Below are 21,603 nucleotides of genomic sequence, written 5' to 3' on the forward strand. Positions count from 1 at the left end.
TTCAATCTCTTAATAATTTTAGTGGCCTTTCACTAAACTCCTTCCAGTTAATCCATATCTCTTTCGTTTTTTGGAGCCCTGAACTAGAGACAATACTCCAGATGTGTCCTCATCAGCTCTGAATAAAGGAAAAGAATCACCTCCCTCAGTCCAATAGCAATAGTTTGCCTTATGCAGCTCAGAATACCATTAGCTGCCTTTGTGTCAAGGGCACACTGCTGCCTCAAGTTCTACTTGGTGTCCACCAGGATCCCCAGGTCCTTTTCTGTAAAACTTCTTTTCAGCCAATGTAGCATGTACTGATGCCCAGGGTTGTTCCCCCACCAGGTGCAGGACTTTGCACTTGCCCTTGTTGAACTTGATGAGGTTCCTGCTGTCCCATTTCTCCAGCTTGCTGCGATCCTTCTGGATAGCAGCATGACCCTCTGGTGTATCAGCCACTCATCCCAGATTTTTGTCATCATCAAACTTGTTGAGGGTACTCTCTTCCCCATCATCCAGATCATTAATGTAGATAGATGTTGAACAAGATTGGACCCAGCATTGATCCCTGGGATACAATGCTATTTACTGTCTTCCTGGTAGACTTTGTGCCAGTGCTAACCTTATTGGTTCAGACATTCAGACAGATTTCTATCCACCTCATTGTCTGCTCATCTAGTAGTTTCCATTCTTGACAGATTATCTAAGTTTATTCTGTTGCAGCATGTATTTTTGTTGTTGTTGTTTGGGGGTTTGTTTGTTTATTTTTTAACCATGTAGTTCCAATGGAGTTGTCTGGGGAAAAATGTATCACAGGCTTAGGATATGTGGATTTTGATGATTCTGTTATGGGAAGTGATGGCTGTTGTAAGAGGGATGTGCTCTGAATTTTTCTCATGGGTCTGTTTAGATTTGGAAGGTTTTTAGTACATGAGCCATTTACTGAGAATGATATGGTTGTGTCACAACATCACAGGGACTGGTGGCTCCCTGAGGCTCATCCTGGCTGGTGACTGTGCTGGATTTACTCAGGGGGGTGGCCGAGCTCCACCTCAGCCACTCTCTCACTCCCTCTCCTCAAAGGGAAAGGGGGAGAAAATACGATGAAAAGGGCTCAAGGCTTGGGATAAGGATGGGGAGATAGCTCAAAAATTATCATGATGGGCAAAACAGACTCAGAATATGGAGATAGTAAGATTTATTGCCTATTACTAGGCACAAGTTAGAGAAGTGAGAAACAAAGGAAAGAAACCAAAAATGCTTTCCCCCCATCCACCCTCTTCCACCTCCTTCCCCCGAGTGGCGCAGGGGAATGGGGGCTGTGGTCAGTCTATAGCACTTTGTCTCCACTGCTCCTTCTCAGTCACTCTTGTCCCCTGTGCCGTGGGGTCCCTCCCACGGGATGCCATCCTTCCCAAACTGATCCTGCAGGGGCTTGCCACAGGCAGCAGCTCTTCAAGAACTGCTCCACATATGGGTCCGTACCACAGGGTCCATCCCTCAGGAGCAAACTGCTCCAATCTGGGTCCCCCATGGGCAGCAGCTCCTGCCAGGCCACCTGCTCCTGCGTGGGCTCCTCTTCACGGGCTGCAGCTCTGGCCCGGAATCTGCTCCAGCAGGGGTCCTCCACAGGCCGCAACCTCCTTCAGTGCAGGTCCACCTGCTCCACCGTGGTCTCCTTTATGGGCTGCAGTGTGGAACCCTGCTCCTTTGTGGTACTCCATGGGCTGCAGGGGGACAGCCTGCTTCACCATGGTCTTCACCACAGGCCGCAGGGGACTTCTGCTCCAGTGCCTGGAGCACCTCTCCCCCTCCTTCTTCACTGACCTTGGTGCCTGCAAGGCTATTTCTGACTCTTCTCACTCTCTCACTCTCCCAGCTGCTGTGTTGCAGTGTTTTTTGTTTGGTTGGTTGGTTTGTTTTGTGCGTGTTTTTTATTTATTTTTTATTTTTTCCCTTTCTTAAATATGCTCTCACAAAGATGCAAACAACATTGCTTATTGGCTCGGCTCTGGTCAGCAGTGGGGCCCTTAATTAATATGGGGCAGCTTCTAAATTCTTCTCACAGAAGCCACTGCTATGGCCCCCTGCTACCAAAACCTTGCCATGTAAACCCACTACAGTGACTTGAAGCCAGGAGTATTCGGGACTCCCTGTGGGGGCACAGGGGCCCTGGCAACCCATCCCACTGGCCCACCAGCAGAGGCAGACAGGGGCACTGGAGCAGACCCAGTCTCAGAAATCAGGCACCTCCCTGGGGCCAATAAGCAACAACCGTAATATCTGGTGCATTAAGAAAATCTGTGTAAAAATATTTTCACTTATGAGAAAATTTTCATGTATACATTTTCATGGTATGAATTTTCATTCATTTTAGTCTTTACAGCTATGAAAATTTTAAGAGAATTTCCTCCTGATTTACCCACGTTCTTAGAAAAGATATATGGGTAGATATATTTATCAGATCTTGCTTATGCACAGAAAGGCATGCATGATTTCATCAAGAGTAATTGCTTTACTAGTAATAACTTGGAAGGGACACAGATAGTCAATATTACCTTGAGCATCACAAGATTCTTACTGTAATAGTTGTTTAAGTGCCTTTCAGAAAATTTCTTGCTGTTATTTTAGAAACACAGAAATAATATTGAAGGTCCCAAGGAGACTTAACTATATACTTGAAGTGAGGAACTCAGATGATCTGAGTTCCATGCCACTGGGTGGATTATTCTGTCTTCTATTCATCTGATTCCCTATCTACTATGTCTGAAAACTGTACCTTGACAGCTTAAGGGTTGTTATGTGGAGCTCTTGCTGTTTCAACTGACCTTTAATTTCAGTATGTCTCAGCATGGTCTTGAAGCTCTCTTTGGACTCTGTTCTTTTGACTTTGGGCATGTCCTTAATCTTTTTATTTTTATTTTTTCCCTTCGGATTGCTCTTTTACCCTCCCCTTTCTCCTGTCTTTCTTCTTTAACTTTCTTCTTTAACTGCATCTTGTTCTCCTTTTCCTCCTCCTCCTTAATCTCAGGCTTGGCCTTTCTCTTCTCCCTGACCTGAGGATCAACCTTTTCCTTTGACACAAGCCTGGCAATCTCTCCCCTTCTTTGACCTTAGACTTAGCCTTTCTTATGCCCTTTGTTTTTGCTGTATTTTATTTTACATTCTTTCCTGGCATTGCTGCTTTCTGGCCTGGAGTTCCCCTAAGGCATCATTCCGTTTACTATTCAGAATTTCTTAACACGGCCATGGCAAATCACTCTCTTCTGCATCATCAGCAATTCTGTTGTGTGTGTTGCTGTTTTGGGCTCAGACCTCATGAGTTTAATTCTTCCTGACTTGTAGTAGCAGTCTACAAATGTTTCAGAAGTTTTTTTTTCTTTTTTTTTTTTTTCTGTAATACAAACTGCATCTACCATCATTGTTTCCAGCTTGATTTTTATTTTGTTTTGCTTTGTTTTGTTTTTCTCTCACAGATTTTTCTTTTCTTTTCTTTTCTTTTCTTTTCTTTTCTTTTCTTTTCTTTTCTTTTCTTTTCTTTTCTTTTCTTTTCTTTCCTTTCCTTTCCTTTCCTTTCCTTTCCTTTCCTTTCCTTTCCTTTCCTTTCCTTTCCTTTCCTTTCCTTTCCTTTCCTTTCCTTTCCTTTCCTTTCCTTTCCTTTCTCTTTTCTTCTCTTTTCTTCTCTTTTCTTCTCTTTTCTTCTCTTTCGTTTCTTTTCGTTTCTTTTCGTTTCTTTTCTTTTTTCTTTTCTTTTCGTTTCTTTTCCTTTCCTTTCTTTTCCTTTCCTTTCCTTTCCTTTCCTTTCCTTTCCTTTCCTTTCCTTTCCTTTCCTTTCCTTTCCTTTCCTTTCCTTTCCTTTCCTTTCCTTTCCTTTCCTTTCCTTTCCTTTCCTTTCCTTTCCTTTCCTTTCCTTTCCTTTCCTTTCCTTTCCTTTCCTTTCCTTTCCTTTCCTTTTCCTTTCTCTTCTCTTCTCTTCTCTTCTCTTCTCTTCTCTTCTCTTCTCTTCTCTTCTCTTCTCTTCTCTTCTCTTCTCTTCTCTTCTCTTCTCTTCTCTTCTCTTTTTTCTTCTCTTTTCTTCTCTTTTCTTTTCTTCTCTTTTCTTTTCTTCTCTTTTCTTTTCTTCTCTTTTCTTTTCTTCTCTTTTTTCTTTTTTCTTTTTTCTTTTTTCTTTTTTCTTTTTTCTTTTTTCTTTTTTCTTTTTTCTTTTTTCTTTTTTCTTTTTTCTTTTCTTTTCCCTCTGCGTCTTCTCAGTATTTTCACCTGTGGTATTAACTGATAAGGTTTGTTTGCACCCATATTGCAGTGTCATTGTCATCCTTTGATCCTTGAGATTTCTATTTGTTGATATTGCAAAAAATATCAAATTTTGCTAATGAAGTTATATGTTATTCAAATATTTACTGTTATTCATTCTTCTGATCAGGTGTTTTTAATCTGTTTTATCACACATAATAGCTTTGTTTTGATACAAGTATTTCATGGCAATTCAGATGTAATCCATATGAGAAATGAATCTGCATTTTGTCTGTCTTATTAGCAAAGATTAGTATCTAAACATTTCCGAAGGCAAGAATTTTCAAGAAATATTAGCTCTATTTTATAAAAATTGAGACCTCTGCAAATTCACATTACGTGTTTCTAACTGACATTGTGCCTTACAAAGAATTTCATTCCTCCTCACTGGACTACTTCTTGTGGAGATAGCCTCAGCCTTCCACTTGCTGTAGTATTGTTCCTCTGCCACTACAGTTATGTGTTTGGTAGCAGCCTGTTTTCTCTGAAGAGAAATCTGTCATTTATGTTACTCTGTTCTGCCTGCTTTCTCTTTTCATCTCTGGTCAGGGTTTTTCCTGATCTTGCAGACCTTGCACAGATTCATATATTCCCACTCTTTCTTTTTCTTGTGGCTTATCTCTGAAGCCACCCACCTGTTCTGTGGGATATTCTAGTGGCTTGTGGCTGAGGACGCCGTCCTTCACCTCTGACTTCAGAGGAGTGTCAGTCTCTTTTTTCTGCTTTTTCTGAGTGTGCTACCACATCTGAATGTGTCAGGCAGGAATCAAGACCAGAGGCACACGTATGTTTGTAGGATTAACTATTTAAAGCAGAAAGAGATAAAGCAGAGGATCGTGAGGAACCTGCCATATTAGAGGGAGAAAAAGCAACACAAGAACTTCCACTGTATCTTTCTGATGTGCTTGAAGACAATGAATACAACAGAGAGAATAATAATTTAGGGGAACTGTGTAAATTACAGGCTTCCTGTCTTCTTCTGATGTGCTACTTTTAATTCAAGTTGAAAAATGTGTCCCCCCAGGAGGTTTGTCTTGTTGCTGAATTTCTGCTGTCTGGCCAAAGAGATCAGGCACCTTTAGCAAAAGAGAAGTCACGTTTCACAGCCTTTACACTTACATTTACACTTAGATACAGCACTTGCATTTGTTTTAAGTAAAGAAAAGTAAGATACCAACACTCATTTCTTAGATAACTGTAAATCAACATTAGCTCAGTTGATATACATGAAGAGTGGGTGGTTTGTTTTCTTAATGAAAGCCCACACTCTTTGACTACCATCCAGAATACCTATTTTCCACACTAATTACAAACGATGCCTGAGGTCTGATGCAGTTATTTAGCATTCACATAGCTAAATTAGGGAAAAAGTAGATTTCACTTCCATGCTTTTGATACTCTTCCAACTGTTCTGTTTCCACTTCCTGCTGCAGCATCATTTAGCATCTTTTTAGCATCTTAGATCATTTTTGCATCTTTCCTCTTCTGAACATGGCTGCCCTCAAACTTTCCAGACAATAAACCATTGAAAGAGCATCATCTGTTTATCAGATATTCTGACTTCTGGGCTAGTGATATTGAAAGAGCATCACAGAACTGCCCAGATGCATTTTCCTATTGTGTCCTCTATAACTTTCTATTTATAGTATACAAAAAAAAATAGTTACAATTGTTATGCAATGTTTGAACCATGGGGAGAGTTTATTAATAAAATTGTCATAAGAATGAATTTGATATGAAGCTGAATAAATAGACAAAAGTGTGTAAACACTGTAACTGACACATTTAAAGATGTGTTTAAAGATGCTGACTGCATTTAAAATGCTACGTTTTGTCACACACACTTTATGAACTTGACTGCTCAAACTGAATTTGCTTACAATACTCCAGTCATTGTGATGAATAAAACTGAGAATTAAAGAAAAAAGAATTTATCTTGTAAATGGATATTACAAAGAAGAGTCAGAGGTTTTTAGAATAGCTGGAGAGAGTGGGTCATCATGTTTGGGAAAAAAATATATATATAAGACAAAGATCTCAGGTATTGACTAAGATAACTATATAAATATACTGTTAGAACACCAGTCTTAGTTGCTTCTGAGTTATGTTTGCTCCATCACTCTTAAAATCAGAGACTCTTCAGATAGTTCTAGGAAATGAGTCAAATAAGTAAGCTTAAACTGAGTAACATTAAGGCTGACTATAGTACCATCGGACTTAAGTTACCTATGAGTCATTGTACTGTTGACAAAGACAATTTTCAACTTTAGAAAAATAAGCTTAGAAAGACTGCCAAATTCCCTTAACAATTATATTAGACTTTTATAATTCCGAGGAAAACAGTTGTCACAAACATACAGGAAAAAAGTCACTTCTAAAAGGAAAATATATATTAAATACTTCTATGTTTTGTCTTAGAACTTGACTATTATTCCTCTAACATGCATGCCCATACTTGCTCTAAGAGCATATTGATAGAAAGGAAGTGCAGTATTTGCAGTTGTTTTTATACAGAGCAATTGCTTATTATAGAGATAGAGTCTAAACAAGAGGTGTAAATAGACAAGAGCAGCGAGAACGGAGTGGTTTAGTAGAATATATAAAGTCTAAACTATAATCTAGTCATCTACAATTAAAATCAATCTGGCAAGGAGAATTAGAAGATCTGTAAGATAAATTGAAGGTGAGAAGGATAAGAACAGTATAGGAGATAAATTTGGAAAAACCTAATTCACAAACAGCACTTTCTTAGTTTTTATTCTTCTAAGCTAAAGACTATTTTGATGCTATGGAGAGACAGTAAATGCAGCCCCTGTGTTTACCAGCAAAGCTGAGTTGAGTATCATTCAACTGTAGCAGAAATTAAACTATAAAGACTGACAAAATAAAGAAATACAAGTTTAAAATAACTGAGAAAGGAAACTGTGTTAGCTTTCGTGGATTTTCACTGTCCAGCCATTCGTTAAATCCTTCCTTATTTCTTATGTCCTGGGTTTATTCACTTACTACTCTTGGAGAATTAGAATGTCTGTCAGAATCTATGTGAGCAGTGAAATCTTCAATAAAAGTGAAATTGTTATATGGAGATATTTAAGACATTACTGTAGCTTGGAATAAAGATTGCCCTAAACTTCAACATCTGATTCCTCAATGGCTGTGTGTGTGAAAATTTACACTGTTACCAGGTTTTCTGTGTGATAAGTGTCCAGATGGACACTTTCACAGTTTAGCTGGCATGTTTCATGCTTTGTTTATTCATAAGGAATGTGCTTTGATTCCCTATTCCTAAATTTGTCGCTTTCAGACTGAGATATGTATATTCAGATATCCATCCACAGGTATATATTTCCAGTTTTTAGAGATAATCACCTTCATTATATGGGACTAAGGACTGTATTTTCAACTCTTACAATGAATTGCATTTATAGGGATTGATTTGGCTTTAGTAAGTCAAAAAAATTGTGTTATTCATTGTGATTAAGATTGCAGAATCCACTATTAGCAAGTAAGTATTAAATCCTGATTTCGTTTACATTATAAAATAATAGTGTAGGTCAAACGGTCAAAATAGGTCAAAAGTTAAGTCCAAAATCTTTTTTTTTTCTTTTTTTTTTTTTTCTTTAAATGACATAAGAAAATATTCTGATATATTAGATGGAATCTCAGTGCTGTGATCCTTAGGATCTTTATTGATAAGAACTGATAATTTCTTCTAGTCACTATACATATGCATACTTGGAAAGTCTGTGTTTGTATGTGTGTGTGTATAGGTATACATACTTTGAGATAGATTATACTTTATCAGTTATCTGCAAGTCATGCATGTCTTATTGACAGGCAGTTGGACTCTGAAAGCTATGGAAATTTGTGGAACACATTTGTCAGCTTACTGCTTTGTTAACGAGTGAGTTAGTAGGACTACTTGATGGCCTCACACTTTCTTGTGCAATTTGTTTTAAAATTGTACTTTTCACATAAAGTGCTTGTCTGTATTAATCAACATAGTTAAAATATGAATAGAAGATATGAAGTTCCTTGGTGCATTAAGAGAAATGGAAAAAAAAATAAATAAATACAAGCAGTGCATGCATTTCCCCTGCAGAATATGTATCTATGTTATAAATTCAACTGTACTGGTTTTTGTGGGAAGAAAAGTATTTCATCTAATGCAGTCTTGGAACTGAGGCAAATTACCTGAAATAACTTTCTTGACACGTTACCTTTTGAGGTTTAAATTGCAGTGTCTCAATATAGTCCTGACAAAAGAGACTATTGGTAAGTATTAGTATTTAGTCATTTGAAATAGTCTACCTAAAAGGATAGCGTATTGGTAAATAAGATATCCATTGAAAAGTAATTTGGAGTATAAGCTAGAGTATTGAATTGCACACTGTTCACAAAGAAATTTCTGGTACATTCATATTGTTATTCTGGTCATAATTCCTTTTGTGAAAATAAAAATAAAACAAACCCACTAAAAATTTAGTGAGAGGATAGTTAAATCCAGGGAAAGTAATTGAAGTCCTTGAAGTGAACCAGGCTTCTCTGAGACTAAAATATTTAAATTTGACTGAGGGTCAGCTGAGGAAGTACACTATTGCCACTTTGCCATGATAATTTCTGTAAAAGTCTATGCTAACTAATTTCAAGAAATAATAAATAATAGTCAAATGATTTCACATTCTATATTTGAATGTATACAACGTACATTTAAAGAAATATTTTTATAAGGATCATGTATTTTTTTTCATTTCTTTTATCTTAAAGTACTTTCTCTAGTTTCTTTTTTTTTTCCCCTAAAATGAATATTTTTATGGTTTAAAAGTTTAAAGGCAATTTACTTCCTTAGCAAAGATTGATCAGAAAAGAAAAAATGTTACTAATAACTGTTAGGACAAACGTTAATGCACTATTATCAATGTAGTTATCTCTGGGTATCAATATTATATTTTTTATTTTTGTTTTTATTTTTAATCTTGAAAATCAGAATTACGGGTGATTTCATACGTGTATTGTTTCACTGTCGATGACTCATAAGCATATATTTTATTTTCTTCCTTTACTGAAGAACATTATATATTTCTTCCTCACAGGAAAAACTTGTGCTATAACTGAAATGACAATATGCTGCTTCCTATGAGGGGATTCTGAAGGCTTCTCAAAAACACAGCACAGTGGTAAGTACTAAAAATATAGTCAAAACAATTAAGTTATCTGAAAAATAAATCACAGAGATGAACATCAAGTCTCTTTTGCTAGTGTTCTTAAATTTGTTTGAAATATATACTCGTGATGTATACTTCCAGCTAAAATGCTTATGTACTGCCATGTGTTCATGGAATAAGACCTGGAATATAATCCATTCTAAATATTAGTGTTTATTCATGATAAGCATGAATTTTATATTATTTTTCAGTTCTTGAAATATGGAATGGTACCTCTATGTGGTTAAAAGATGTTGGATTAAACCTGGATATTGTGACACTGTTAACCAGTAAGACTTCGGTTTTCCAGGCCATCCTATACCAGATAGAGCTGATAACGTTCAGTTTTCAAAAAATGTTTGGATTCCAAAGTTCTTGGAACTCTTGGAGTTTGTGGAGTTCTTTAAAAGGGGACATTTAAATAAAGGACCTTGGTTGCTGTTTCATTTTATATTCTGTTTTATATTGTTACCATAAGGATCGATATTTTCTCTCACTTTATTAGCAACATATGACATAGCATAATTCAATATATAGTGTACACATAGACACAAATGTACATGTCTATATATGCATATTTATATATATACACACATATTTAAACATTCCTATGATATCAATATGATAAATGTGGCACGGATTTAGATTATAAATCTACGCATAGACTATATCTTACTTGTAAAAGAGATCAGATTAATCTATTGCCTTTCCTTCATACCATGCCTGATGCATTGGTTTATAAGGAAGGATGGACATAAACAAATGACCAGAAAAGTTTCTCTGATGACATAGCACTTCCTTCTCACATTACATGTTCTATGAACTTTGAAGCAGATGTGATTTTTTTTTTTCTGTAATCATTGCACAAGATGCAGCTTCAATTTAGGATTATCATTCAGTCCTACATTCAAGGAGAAGAAATAATAAAGTATCTGATGTGATAATAGAGTTGTGAATAAGCAATAATTCAAAGTATGACAGAGTAGTTATGAGATATGAGGGTACCATTATGTGAAGTGTAAAAATCAGATGAATAATATAACAGCTTTGAAAACTCATGTGATTTTTGCATCACTAAGCCATGTTTATTCCAATTTGTTGTAATTTAAATGTAATAAAATAAAACATTTTTTGAACAGGAGCCTGTTTAATAGTTTAGCATCCATGCTGATCATGATTGTAGCTGAACTCTTAGTTGTTACAATAACGAAGAGTACATATGCATGAGTATGGAACATAGGATTCAGTTACCTATACTCCTCAGAGAACTCATAATATATATATATATATGTATATACATATATATATTTATAACTTTTAGGAAAAAGGAAAGCAAATGATATAAATAATACAAACCTGATATAAAGAAAGCAAAGCTGAAGTAAAAGTCAAAATAATGACTTAGTTTCTTTGTAACTAAAAGTTTATAGCAGTTTTATGTTTTCTTGTACAAAATTAGCCACAGACAAGTTCCAAGAAGGGAGAGAAACTCTCATTTCAAGATCTGTCAGAATATACTGAGATAAATCACAGAAGCTGGGAAGGGTCTGGAGGGGAAGCAGAGGGGTAGTGTGATTGTAGTTTTCACTGTTTTCTCAGAATTTTTTTTTTGTTTGTTTTTGTTTTTGTAATAATGCAGAGGATTCATGGAGAATGAGAAGAAAGGGAAGCAAGCAACATTAAAACAGAAAAGTGAGATAGAGCCTACTGATGTCTATTTTTTAACTCCAACTTAGGTTTGTGGACATCAGAAGCCAATTGTGTCTTTTGAAAATTTCCTTGTTTGTGAAACAATAATTGGACTATACACAAAAGAAACCAGAATCGTAAAAGTAAAACTGTAAATCTGCTTCAAATTTATTTCAATTTCTCTGCTTGCTGATATCCTGAAGTGTATGCTGTCACAAGCATATATGTTCAATTGCCAACATTAAGTTACTCCCCAAAAACACAACCGAAATATGCTACTATATGTTAAAGAATTTTCTATTTTGTCTAGAAGAAGGCTATATTCTTATGAGAAGTTTGTCAAGAGACAAACTGAAGTGGATCTTAAGGCTTTCAGAAAAGTGATGACCCAAACTAACTCTGAAGATCAGTATTTGCAGCAGATGATAGGGATCCATTTCGATGAACAGAAGAACTGTGAGAGTGATGTGAATCATTTTCAATGTTGTTTTAAAAATAATGGTAGTGACTTTTGCTATATTGTACTTGCATTTAAGAGCAATGCAGAAAGGAGTCCCCATGATTTGATCACTTCTACATTTTTCTTCATCATAAACCAGATAAAATTCTTCATCATGAACCAACAATCAGAATGATATTTCTCATGGAAAGAAAAGTGCAATTTATGTTTAGAGTATGCAGCAAGCACTTGCCATACATAATATGGAAATAAACTTGACAGAAAGCAAACAGTCCTCAGATTTTAATCTTACTTCACAGGTAGATGTCTGTTTAAATGGTGTGATTTCATTCTAAAATCCTGACCTGACAGCTGACTGTGCAGATGGAGCCCTATGGTAGGCCATGGAACGCTGTGCAGTTTCTTTAATGTAGCCACATACTGTCTGATTCTTGATCATGTTCTCAGATTCTGGTCAAGCCTTCTGCCTTGCATCATTTATGATAACAAATGTGAAGGAATAATAAAGCCTTCACATTGGAAGGGAGCTATAAATTGCTCCAATTCTAGACTTAGGAGTTTTAGGAAATGGATCAGTTTTTAATTCTCTGAGGAAAACCAGGGCACAATAGAACTATCATCCTTAGAGCTGTCAGCTTACTTCAGTCTCTTTTTCAGCTCTCAGGGTTCAATGCTGTTGATCAAAATCTTTGCTTTGCTTCCTGTTGTCAGGTTTTATGACCACAAATATCAACATGCTCAGCTGAGTACTCCAAACTCTTGTTAAACAGTACTTTCATCAGATGGTTTGCTCTGAAATATTATCAGTAAATCTAACCTTACAAATTCTATGTAGCAATCTCAATAGGTTCATGACATCACTGATATTGTGGTGTGTGAAGTAGAACTGATATATCTTTTTATTATTATTATTATTGCAACATTTAGTTATGTGTTTCAGTGTGACTGATCTAAATTACTTAAATGTATGCACACTCTAATGATCTCCACCAAAATGTCGATTTCTGAATAATCCAAGTGAGCAAGATTTATGCAAATATGAAATAACAATCACCAAAACTTTCCAGGGGGTTGTTTTATTTTATTTTATTTTTTTTTTTCAGGTGGCAATGCAGTTGGATATATTTAACACCTTTACCTAAAGGTGTTAAAAGTATAATTTCAGTGGTGAGTTCTGATGACAAATAAAATTTCCATGATTTCCTTAAATCTTTAAGAACTATAAACTGCTCTTATATAAGTAACAATTCCATAAATACAATTGATTTTTTAGGCAATTAATTTGAACATTACATTACTTAAAGCAGTGTACAATGATGATAATGAAGAACTCAAAATAATGTAATTTCAATGTTATGCAGACTGGATGGCTAACTGGAGTTCACTGAATCATAACATCATCAGCAAGCAAGTGAAGGAGAAATAGAAATTAATTACACTGTGTTTTGCATAGGCAGCTCATATGAATGATTAGATTATTATTATTATTTATGTTTTCATGTTAAATTCAAAGAACTGGAGTGCAGATTTTACTATTATTTGGAAAGTTGAAATAGGAAATGTACTGTACTGAGCAACAGAAACCTCTTTTTAAATTATTATTATTTTTAATAAGGAAGAATAGTAAAGGACCTTTGAATATAAGGTCCTAGGGCAAATAAATTACATGCACAAGATTGTTCTTCATGCTATCAAGGTTCAAAACACACTCCATCTTCATTACTAAGTGATATGATTAAGCAATATCACAACTGTGATAAGTTTTGCTCATTTTGTTTGGGTAACTCAGTGGCATGATGAAGGAAAACCATCTCCAATATCCTTTGCTAAATACCCCTTTAGGTCTTGGATTATCAGCTCTAGTTTCTAGAGTAGGAGGCAATGAAATCACATAGAGACTTTTAATGCAGATTAAAATCACAAAATCATAGAATATCCTGAGTTGAAAGGGACCCACAAGGATCATCAAGTCCAACTCCTGGCTCCGCACAGGTCTACCCAAAATGTAGGTTATGAAATCAAGAGACACATTTATAAAACATGGAAAAGTCTCAAATTAAATGGTGTTGTATGTACATATCTGATTTTTTTAATTATTATTTTTATTTATTTTTAATGCACATGTAGCATTATAAAAAACTCAGCACCAATACTGCAATTTGGGGAGAAAGTAGGTAGAAAAACAATAAAGTTAGAATTTCAAAGTTTTGTTTTGGTGATTTTTTAAAGAAATTGTATAAAGAAAAAAACCTGTTTGAATAAGACTCATCTGTTTATCAAACAGCGTATCAGGAGAATTAAGCTTGTTGGTTCTTTGAGACAGTTTTGGTTGCTTAAAATCTGTCTTCTGGTGCAATTTTAGGAATCCTGTATTTGTCTGTTAGACTGCCAGCACCGCTCCAGAAGGACCAGATCTCCCACAAGTATTATGTTGTATCAGCTAGCCCTATGTAGAAGGGTTGCATCCTCAAACATACGCACCTACATTACCATGTTCATGTTCTGGATAAGTCCCTAGGGTACATTAACTAAATAAACTAGATCGTTATTGAGTTACTAGACACCTAGCTCACAGGTAGACTACTTCATTTAGACAGAATAAAATAAAATAAAATAAAATAAAATAAAATAAAATAAAATAAAATAAAATAAATAATAAATAAAATATCCACTATCTAGAACTTAAATTTGTCCCTAGTTTTTGATCTGAAAAGAGATATATGTGTGAGGTAAGCAGCAAGCCAAACAAGATGGTGAACATCTGGGTATGTACAGAAAGTTATCTTTGTGTGTCTAGGGAAAACTGTGATTCCTATGAGCTTTTCAGGTTCCTAGAATATTACCTGGGATTTTGTGGCTCTGGGCCTCACAGAGCCTTACAATGTAAAAGAGAGGGGCTCCATGAGTTTATGGGCTTCTGAGGTTCATTAGTAAGTAACATGAAGACTATGTGGCTCCTCTTCTGAATATAAATCTTGTGGTAGATACCCATTTTTTGTTGATGTTGTTTGTTTGTTTTTATTTAACTTCACCCCCCTGGAAGTGCATCTTATAGGAAGCAGAGGATTGAAGCGGTCTTTAGTCTTAGAGGCACTGACAAGATTGCACATAGCTGTTCTGAACTGCTAGGAGTGAATTTAGGAATGTTGTTGTTTCAGAGATGGCTGAAGCAGAGGAAATAGTCTGCGTTTTGTTTCTGACAAACTGACTGGATACCTCATTTGATTAAGTGCCTTTAAAAAGCCTAGTATTGTATTGCTTGAGGAAACAATGTAGCATAGTTCTTTAATAGTGAAAAATTACCGAATTATTTCTATTCTGTTCCGAATACAAGAAATCCACCACAATTATGCTAATCACTGCCCTGAAAACATATTGATACAGGTGTTGAGTGACTAGGGTAGATGATGGTATATTGCTTTCTCTCTCAAATGAAAATAAAATAAAACTTTTTTTTTTTTTTTCCAGCAGGAAGTCAAACTATTTGTAGAAATGTCTTAGAACTGAAAATTATTATTTGAGTCCGAAGGTAAATTTGTTTGTTTGCACACATTAATATAATATGCATTTAGATTTGACAGTTTAAATGACAGTTTAGACCCAGACACCTAGTGTTATTGTTCAGCTTTTTTTTTTTCTATTGACATTGTGCCCAAAATAACTATATGCAGCATTTTTTCTATTTAATCTTTTATTATAAGTAATAAGTTTTAATCTATTATTATAAGTATATAGCGTCTATGTAAAAGGTTCATTACTAAAAAATGACATTTTCAAAAATGACATTTTCTTTCATATATGCTGCTTTGCATTCCTTATTCTTTCCCAAGGACACACACACACACACACACACACACACACACAAAAAGAGTGAGAGAGAAAGAAAACAACATGATGTGCAATATTGTTATCCACTACTTGAAATAAAGTTCAGAATTATTGTGTGTAGGTGAAACTACCTAGGTCACATCAAATTTAGATTCCATCTGTTTTCACGTATTATAGTGTCTTCCTCTCCTGATCAGATACGAACTATCATTTTTTTTTTTCACCTGGTTGCATCTTCAATGATAATGATGGAAATTTATCCATCTGTGCTCACAGCATGAATATGGATTTAAAGCTTACACAACTGTTCACAGAATGTTATCAAAACCATATAAAATCTTTGTTTTAACATGATTTTAGCAAATAATTGATAAAATTTGTTGCTCAGTTATTGTCTTAAAAAATCTGCAATTTTTGTCGTTGGAAGAAATTAATAATCTGCAACAAAATATCTGTTCAAATTGAGTTTCAGCTGTCCTGGGTGGAAACAAAACTCTTTTAATTGAAACTAAATTGCACATTTAATTTTGATGTAGCCTGTAGTCACTGGAGCTAATAGAATAGAAAAGCTTTTATTGTTTCTATGATTTGAGATTTGTACTTAGCTTTAAAGATATGTAAATGATATTTCCTATGTTATGTCATATCATTATGATTGCTCATGGGTAAAGCTATATCATGACTTTGGTTCAAAAAGATGAAATGCAAGTACTTGAAAATTTTCCATTAATAATTAGAAATGTAAATATTACTCTGAGCTGCAGTCTACTGTTACTTAAAAATAATGTAATCATAATAAGGTGTTAGTCTTAAGGCCATATATTTAGACTGTATATAGGCAGCCTTTAAAATTCATCTTTTGCATGTAGTGTCCTTGCAAAGAGCATGACTTTGTCTTAATTAGAAATGTTACTGAAGTGTTTCCTTATTCTGAATTCATAGAATCATTAAGGTTGGAAAAGACCTTCAAGATCATCTGATCCAACCATCCCCTACTACCAATGTCACCCACTAAACCATGTCCCTAAGCATCATGTCCAAACTTTCCTTAAAAAACCCCAGGGATGGTGACTCCACCACCTCCCTAGGCATTCCAATGCCTGACTGCTCTTTCTGAGAAGAAATGTCTCCTCATTTCCAACCTAAACATCCCCTGGTGCAACTTGAGACCATTCCATCTAGTCCTATCACTAGTTAGATAACTAGCGAGAATAGGTCGACCACCAGCTCCACACAACTTCCGTTCAGGTAGTTGTAGAGAGCAATAAGGTCTCCCCTGAGCCTACTCTTCTCCAGAATAAACAACCCCAGTTCCCCCAGCCACTCCTCATAAGACTTGTGTTCCAGATCCTTCACCAGAGCCTTTGTACTCCTCTGGACACGCTTCAGGGCCCTGATATCCTTCTTGTAGTGAGGGGCCCAAAACTGAACACAGCACTCGAGGTGCAGCCTCACCAGAGCAGAGTACAGGGGGGTGATCTCCTCCCTGGCCCTGCTGGCTACACCATTCCTGATACAAGCCAGGATACTGTTGACCTTCTTGGCCACCTGGGCACACTGCTGGCTCACGTTCAGGCAAGCATCAATCAACACCCCTAGATCCTTTTCCTCTGCACAGCTTTCCAGCCACTCTGCCCCAAGCCTGTAGCGTTGCATGGGGTTGTGGTGACCAAAGTGCAGGACTCAGCACTTAACCATGTTGAACCTCATCCCATTGGACATTGATCCATCCTGTCCAAGTTCCTCTGCAGGGCCTTCCTACCCTCCAGCAGATCGACACTTCCCCCCAACTCGGTGTCATCTGCAAACTTACTGAGGGTGAGCTTAATTCCCTCGTCTAAATCATCAGTAAAGATACTAAAGAGGGTGGACCCAACACTAACCCTTGGGCAACACCCCTCATGACCAGTCAGTAGCTGGATTTCACTCCATTCACCACTACTTTCTGGGCCCGGAAATCCAGTCAGTCTTTAACCCAGCAAAGAGTGGATCTGTCCAAGCCATGGGCTGCCAGCTTCTCCAGGAGAATACTGTGGGAGACTGTGTCAAAGGCCTTGCTGAATTCTAGGTAGACCATGTCAACAGGCTTTCCCTCATCCACCAGATGGGTCACCCGGTCATATAAGGAGATGCGCTTGGTCATGCAGTACTTGTCTTTCATGAACCCATGCTGGCTGGGCCTGATCCCCCGCCTGTCCCACATATGCTATGTGATTGCATTCAAGATGACCTGTTCAATCACCTTTCCTGGCACTGAGTTCAGGCTGACAGGCCTGTAGTTCCCTGGGTCCTCCTTACAACCCTTCTTATAGATGGGCATCACATTAGCAAGTCTCCAGTCATCTGGGACCTCTTCAGATGACCATGACTGCTGATAGATGATGGAAAGCAGCCCAGAAATCACATCCGCCAACTCCCTCAGTACCCTTGGGTAGATCCCATCTGGCCCCATGGACTTGTGACAGTCCAGGTGGAGCAGCAGGTCTCTGACTGTCTCCACCTGAACTGTGGGGAGTTTCTTCTGCTCCCTGTCCCAGAATTCCAGATCAGGAGATTGAGTACCCCAAAGATAAGTGGTCTTTTTATCTGTCTTTACTAGTCAGAAGTCATTAGGAACTTCAGCCTTTTCCTTATCCTCAGTAGTGATGTTCCCCCTGCACCCAGTAAAGAATTGAGTTTTTCCTTGGCCCTCTTCTTTCCGTTAATATATTTATAAAAGCATTTTTTATTATCCTTTACCATAGTGGCCAGGTTGAGCTCATACTGGGCTTTTTCCTTCCTGATTTTTTTCTCTGCAAATGCTGGCAACTTCCTTGTACTCTCCCCAAGTTTCCTGCCCCTTCTTCCACTGGACATAAACTCTCTTTTTCTCCTGGACACTCAGCAAAACTTCCCTGTTCAGCCATGCCCCACCGGTTCATCTTATGGGCATGGGGACAGCCTGCTCTTGTGCCTTTAAGACTTCCTTCTTGAGGAGCATCCAGCCTTCCTGGACCCCTCTGCCCTTCAGGACTGACTCCCAGGGGACCCTCCCTACCAGTGTCCTGAACAATTCGAAGTCAGCCCTCTGGAAGTCCAAGGTAGTAGTTTTACTACCCCCCCCCCCCCCCCCCCCCGACTTTACCAAGGTAGAGAACTCTACCATGTCATGGTCACTCTGCCCAAGACAACTGCCTACCATCTGCCACTAGTCCTTCTCTGTTCGTGAACAGCTGGTCTAGCGGGGCACCCCCTCTGGTAGGCTCACTAACCAGTTGAGTCAGGAAGCTGTCTTCCATGCACTCCAGGAACCTTCTAGACTGCTTCCTCAGGGCTGTATTTTATTTCCAGCACATGTCTGGTAAGTTAAAGTCCCCAGGAGAACAAGCACTGGTGATTGAGGGACTTCTGCCAGCTGCTTATAGAACACCTCATCCATCTCTTCATCCTGGTTTGGCAGTCTATAACAGACCCCCACTAGGATGTCCACCTTGTTGGCCAACCCCCTGATTCTTATCCATAGGAACTCTACCTTATCATTCCCAACCCTGAGCTCAACAGCATCGAAACACTCTCTATATTAGAGAGCCATGCCACCGCACCTCCTTAGGTTCCTGTCCCTTCTGAAGAGCTTGTAGCCATCCATTGCAGCACTCCAGTCATGGGAGTGGTACCACCACGTTTCAGGGATGGCAAGTAGGCCACAGTTTGCCTGCCACTTCATGGCTTCCAGCCCCTCCTGTTTGTTGCCCATGCTGCGTGCATTGGTGTAGATGCACTTCAGCTGTGCCATTGCCCTCACCCACAATCCTGGAACTGCTCCCACAGGCTCATCTCTATCGAGCCTCTTTTCCCACCCCGTCCCCCTTCATACCTAGTTTCATTTGGAGAAAAAATATTTTAAAAGATTATTAAGAAGAAAATAGACTTTCTTTCAAAGAGTACAATCTATACCCCTGTGGAGTGATGTTGATACTGAGAATCATATTTTCATTCTTATCCATATAGTGAACCTATTTCTAGTATATTGCACCCCCTCAGACAAAACCTAACTCTGATCTTCCAAAACATCCCTCTTGTAAGTCTGTCTTGACTGATATCTTACTACTACAGGCTCTCCAGAACATTAATTATCATTGCTCTCACTATTCTACTTTCCCTGCTCTAGCATCTCTACTGTCCCTATTTGTCATCCCCTCATTCCTACACTTGCCTTACATTCTCAGTTTTTCTTTAGTGAGTGTCCTGTATTTGTTTTGGGAATCTACCCCCAACGGCAACTTACTTCGTACCTCATTCCCTCTTATCTCATTCTTCTTTTTCTATGAAAATCCTATTCAATGTTAACCTTCCTTTGAAACTGCTAATCTGTCTGCAACGCATTGCATGTTTATAGTCTCTGACTAGGAAGGGCATCTTGAGGCAATACGAAGTATGAAAAGGATAAACATCAAACCAGGCTAGGAATTTGGGGTGGGGAGAGGGGGGGGATGGGTGTCATTTGAGAAACATCCCTTATCTTGCACAGAGGGAAAGGCAAAAATTAGAATATGAAGTCTCCTCATCTTACACATAATTATTCCATTCACTGCTTAGCTTTCAGGTCTTAAGAGGTAGAAATGGTGTTAAAAATGCCATCATTACTGTTGAATTTTCTTCCAAAAAGGAATTCAACCATTACTTCACCACCCTTATTGACTCTTCTTGCTCCAGACAGTATCTTCTCCAACCTCAATACAATTCATTGTGAAAACAAAACAAAATAAAACAAAACAAACAAAACAACAACAACAACAAAACAGCTTACTATTTGGTAACATGGCTAACTGGCTTCAGAAAGCAGTGAAATATCAAGCCTAGCCAAGTAGTAACTCTCCAGGGGCAAACAGAAACTAAAATCTACTATGGAAAGGTGTTTCTGTGAAGTGTTATGGTCCAGTGATCATAACTCATATACCAAGTTCAAGAGTTACTTAGGTTTCCATTCTTATCTGATAGCTAAGAGAATTCAGCACACTACCACTATTACAATTGCTCCCATCTTGTGTTCTCTCAGCATTGCTTGTGTAACTTCTATATTGTTAATGTAATTTCTAGTGCCAGAACAAGAAATCCTTTACAAAAAAGCACTCATATTCCGCATATCAGAAACGTGAATACAAATCACTCACGAGAAAAGAGTTTTTTGCTCTAGCTATTGAAGCTGCCACCACCATATTGACCATTATTATACCTTTAATAACTCATAAATGGAAGAAAGCCTTGTGAGGGATCTGGGATACCAAGACAAATTAAAAACTTAAGAGAAAAGAAAGAAAACAGAGTATTTGCAGGTAAAGCATAAACACGGAAAATGAAAGATTGTAACTACATGTTCTAATTTCAGTTTTCCAGAGCCAAAACTCTTAGACAAGATAGATTTAAGCAGGAGGACAATTCACTAGAACATTTTATTTCTAAAGTAAATAGAGAATGGAGAATTCAGACTGATAATTCCAACGAGAAATATCTATTTGCTATATTACAGAACAAATGAAAATGGGACAGCTCTTCTAGTAGACAGCTACTTTCACTTATACTTGCAGTTTACTCCATGACCATTGCAACTCAATGTAGGACAGTGCTACAAGCTAACTACACCAATAACTCATTGCATTTCAGTAACATCACACCTCTGTACCAGATCAGGACAGAAAAATCATTGCAGAATGTCTTGCACAGTCCTGTAAACTGGAGAAGCTGGCAGCCCATGGCTTGGACAGGTACACTCTTTACTGGGTTAAAACTGGCTGGATGGCTGGGCCCAGAGTGTGGTGGTGAATGGAGTGAAATCTAGCTGGTGACTGGTCATGAGTGGTGTTCCCCAAGGGTCGGTGTCACTGTCCCTGGGGGTGTTTAAGGAAAGGTTGGACATGATGCTTAGGGACATGGTTTAGTGGGTGATATCGGTCGTAGGGGATGGTTGGACCAGATGATCTTGAAGGTCTTTTCAAACCTTTATGATTCTATGAGTCTTACTGTCTCTTTAAATTTACTCTATTCTCTCTATATATATATGCCAGCTGACCTGCATTACCAAATTCCTAAAGCACTGTATTTGAAATGTTATCTATATGTAAAGATGGCATCAAACTGATATAAACTCTAAGCATTTTTTTCAAAAGTCAT

The 21,603-nt window shown here is 37.5% G+C and overlaps 1 protein-coding gene across 7 annotated transcripts in view; it reads left to right on the forward strand.

The window, feature by feature from the left end:
• NLGN4X (neuroligin 4 X-linked) overlaps positions 1-21,603 on the forward strand; it is a 200,535-nt gene that overhangs the window by 30,136 nt on the left and 148,796 nt on the right. For 3 of the 7 annotated variants that reach the window (XM_035542244.2, XM_035542247.2, XM_035542251.2), the window contains 2 exons: positions 9,369-9,452; positions 12,732-12,795. The gene's annotated coding sequence lies outside the window, so the exon portion shown is untranslated. Of the gene's footprint in view, positions 1-9,368; positions 9,453-11,118; positions 11,216-12,731; positions 12,796-15,096; positions 15,158-21,603 lie in introns of all 7 variants that reach the window. The other 4 variants (XM_050716513.1, XM_035542245.2, XM_035542246.2 and 1 more) reach the window with 4 other exon arrangements.

This window comes from Cygnus atratus, chromosome 1, assembly GCF_013377495.2.
Source record: "Cygnus atratus isolate AKBS03 ecotype Queensland, Australia chromosome 1, CAtr_DNAZoo_HiC_assembly, whole genome shotgun sequence".
Lineage (NCBI taxonomy): Eukaryota > Metazoa > Chordata > Aves > Anseriformes > Anatidae > Cygnus > Cygnus atratus.